Source organism: Pinus tabuliformis, chromosome X (genome assembly GCF_031772625.1).
Source record: "Pinus tabuliformis cultivar Carrire ecotype Pingquan chromosome X, CPIR1, whole genome shotgun sequence".
NCBI classification, from domain to species: domain Eukaryota; kingdom Viridiplantae; phylum Streptophyta; class Pinopsida; order Pinales; family Pinaceae; genus Pinus; species Pinus tabuliformis.
Window position 1 is genome coordinate 84,446,533 of NC_142308.1, and position 4,291 is coordinate 84,450,823.

The window sequence follows — 4,291 nt, forward strand, 5'->3', positions numbered from 1 at the left end:
CACAGTAAAGGTACGCGGCGCGATAGTGTCTATGAGTGCGTGGCTACAGTAACAGTACGCGGCGCGATAGTGTCTCTGGGTGCGTACCTACTGTAACAGTACGCAGCGCGATTGAAGAAGCAGTGCATGGGCACGCGGTGCAGCAGAAGGCTCTCTGCGGGTATACGCAGGGAAGTAGAAGGTGAAGTACGTAGCGATGCAGGCCAGAGAAAGAAAAACTTCATATCTGTCTTAAGATCTTCTGTTGACTGAATTTTTCTGTTGATAAGGTGTTCTGGGTTTAGTTCTGTTATTGTTGATCTAGTTACTGCAGTTGACTGTGTAATTTACATGTACTTGCTGATCATTTGATGTGTATGGATCCAGTTTGAAAATTTATGAAAAGTGGTCCTTGTAAGAAAAGAAGTAGGGGGTTGTATCTCCCTTCCAGGAGAGACTGGAAAACGAGAGAGAGTTGTAGCTCTCTGCAGGTTGTAGCGTGTGTACTGGTAAAGGACTGCAGCAGTACAAAATCATTGTAAAAGGAGTTTCTAATTTGAAAGAAGATAGAGACATATTGCAGCAGATGGTTTTCACCCACATTGGGTTTCCACCTTATATCTGGTGTTCTTTGGTGTGACTATCTGTTTTTCTTGTTCATGCTATTATTTTATGGTACTGATATGCGAAAATAATTCAAAGTGTAAATAAGGAAGATGTGTTAAAAGAACTTGATAATACTGATTCACCCCCCCTCTCAGTATTATTTCCAACAATTGGTATCAGAGTAGGTCCTTCGGAGAAGCTTGATCGCTTGAAGGAAGATCATTCATCATGAGCAACTACGAGAGGGAAGCATCAATCAGGCCACCAATTTTTGATGGGACAAACTTCAATTATTGGAAGGTAAGAGTTACTGCCTATCTTCAAACTCTTGGTACAAAAGTTTGGGATATCATAGATACAGGCTACACTTTTCCTTCAGCTACTCCTACAGATACGGCCGAAAAGAAGAAATATGAAACAAATGCTAAAGCAGTCAATGCTTTGCTGGGATGCTTATCTCAAACAGAATTCGTAAAAGTTATGCAATATAAATCCGCAAAAGAAATATGGGACAAGATTGTCTTGAGCTACGAAGGAGATGAACAGGTAAAGCGTGCTAAACTTCAAACCCTCAGGATTCAGTATGAAAATCTCAGGATGTATAATGATGAAAGTGTGGCTAACTATTTTCTTCGAGTAGATGAGATTGTTAATTGCATGAAAAACTTGGGTGAAGAAATAAAAGAGGCTATTGTGGTTGAAAAAGTTCTAAGATCATTGTCCCTCAAGTTTGAATCTAAAGTGTCTCCAATAGAAGAAAAGGAAAATCTATGAATTCTTACTATGTCTCAGCTACACAGAATTCTAACTGCTTATGAAATGAGAAAGGGAGGTCCATCAGACAGAAGAGAAGTTGCTTTCAAGGCTTCAGGCAAAGGAGATTATTATGAAGCAAGTCACGTGCCAGAAGAAGAAGAAGAAGAATCAAATTTTGTCAGAAATCTTCAAAGGGGTTCTGGAAGGTTCAGCGGTAAGTTACCTTTTAAATGCTTTGCTTGTGGAAGAGTAGGTCATTATGCTGCAAAATGTCCTTATAAGGAAAAAGGAAAGGAACCTGCTAGATGGAACAAGAAACAGAGTGCAAATAAGAAAAGCTACTACACTCATGAAGATAGTGATGGTCTATCAAATAGTGATGAAGATGAACGAGGTAATGACTATAAACTGTTAATGGAATTTAAAGATGATGATTATATGAATGCTATAGATGTGGATAGCCTTTATGAAGAAATTACTAGACTCAAGAGATGTATAGAAGAAAAGAATATGATCATTGATACTCTACAATTTCAAATTGATGAAAAGGAAAAACATCTTGAAAAATTAGAAGGTGTAATTGTTGGTCTTAGAAAAGAGATTGAGAAAACAAAAGCTATTAATCTTAAGTTTGTCAAAGGATCTGAAACTTTGGATGAGATTATCAATGTACAACGTTCTCCACTAAACAAGACAGGTCTGGGCTATAATGGAGAAACTTCTCAAGCATCCACCTCAAAAATTTATCTTGATGCAGCTAGAAGGAATGAGCAAAAGCACAATGGAGACCATCAGGTAAAGCAGGGACGAATTGCAAACAGAGATTATGAGGGGCAATCCGTCTTAAGGGTGAACAAAAGCTACAACCAGCCTCAGGTAAAATCTTCTCAATTTGGTTCAAGAATGGATGACAATAGAAATTACAATCATTTGGCCGGTAGATTTGATAACCGCAGAAGTTTCTTCAATGGACAATGTTTCTCTTGCCATAACTTTGGTCACAAAGTAGCTCAATGTGTTGCATATAAAACAATCATGACTAGAGAAGCTCAAAAATAAAGAAGTATGACCAGGATTACAAAAATGACCTATAACAAATTTTCGGCTCTTGAAAATGAAGTTGAATGTTCTATTTGCAATAACTTTGGTCATGAAGATTCTGAATGCAGGAGCAGGTTTCAACAGACAAAGGAACAAGCCTCAAGCACCAAAACATGGAAAATAAAGGAACCACAAACAGAAAGATGTGGGATAGCATTTTATGCAGAGGGACAGGAAAATCTATGGTACATTGACAGTGGATGTTCGAAGCATATGACAGGTGATAAAGAAAAACTTGAGTCATATTCTGCTCTAGAAAAAGGAAAGAAAGTTTCTTTTGGAAATGATACTCTTGCAACTATAAAAGGAAAAGGCACTGCTCAGTTAAAAGAAAAGGTGAAGGCTGGAAATGTTTTGTATGTTGATGGATTGAAACATAATCTTCTAAGTGTCAGCCAGATGTGTGATCAAGGAACCGAGGTGATATTTAGAACAAATGGATGTCTTGTTCGTGATCTTGATACAGGTAAAACGGTGATCAAAGGTAAAAGAACTCGAAATAATCTATACATATTTGAAGAAGGACAACAACAATGCTATCTAAGCAAGGATGATGAACACTGGTTATGGCATCAGAGGTTGGGGCATCTAAGCTTTTCACAAATAAGGAAAGCATGCAAATATCAGGCAGTTCGTGATCTTCCAGATATCAAAATTCCAGAAAACACCATATGGAAATCATGTCAGTTTGGAAAGAAAACCAGAACTAACTTTCCAGAGAAGGAAGGATCAGCTTGCATGCCTCTTGAGCTAGTACATACAGATACATGTGGTCCATTCAAGAAAAGGACACCTCGAGGAGAAGAATACTTGATATTATTCATTGACGATTTCTCCAGGTTTGTCTGGTTAGGACTTATGAAGCACAAAGATGAAGCATTCGAAAAATTCAAATCCTTCAAAGCCTTGGTTGAAAATGAATCAGGACACAAAATTAAGTGCCTCAGATCCGACAGAGGTGGGGAGTTTACCTCAAATGAATTTTTCCATTTCTGTGAAGAACATGGGATAAGAAGAGAATTCTCTACAGCTAGAACTCCTCAGCAAAATGGAGTTGTGGAAAGAATGAACAGAACAGTCCAACAAATGGCTCGTGCTATGCTTAATGAGTCGGGAACTCCCGCAACTTTCTGGGGTGAAGCTGCACATGCTGCGGTTGTTATTCTCAACAAAAAAAATGTCCGGGTGAACAACACTCAAACCCCTCATGAGCTCTGGTGTGGTGAGACTCCTTCGGTAAAGCACTTCAAAATCTTTGGGAGCAAATGTTATATTAAGAATACTGATGAGAAACTTGGAAAACTTGAACCTAGAGCAGATGAAGGCATTCTTCTTGGTTATTCTCCACATAGCAAAGCATACAAGTGCTACAATAAAAGACTTGGCAGAATTGTTGACAACATTGATGTAGTGGTTGATGAGAAGGGATACATTCCTAAGCAAGTACATCATGAAGACATCGAAGAAGATGAACGCTACCCTCAAAGACAGAATGATGAAGAAGAAGAACCTCAAGAAGAACCAGAGGAGCAGACAAGAATAGAAGAGAAGACTCCATCAAGATATGTTTAGAAGAATCATCTAGAATCTCAGATTGTGGGGCCGAAAGAAGCAGGTGTACAAACAAGAAGAACAATTGCAGAAGCTTCAAGCTATTTGGAATTACTCTCTTCCACTTAACCACAAAATGTGAAAGAGGCATGCAAAGATGAATTTTGGGTCAAAGCAATGGATGAAGAACTTGAGCAGATCGAAAAGAATAACACTTGGGAGTTGGTTCCTAGACCAAAAGATAAGAATGTTATAGGGACAAAATGGGTCTTCAAAAATAAATTGAATGAAAATGGAG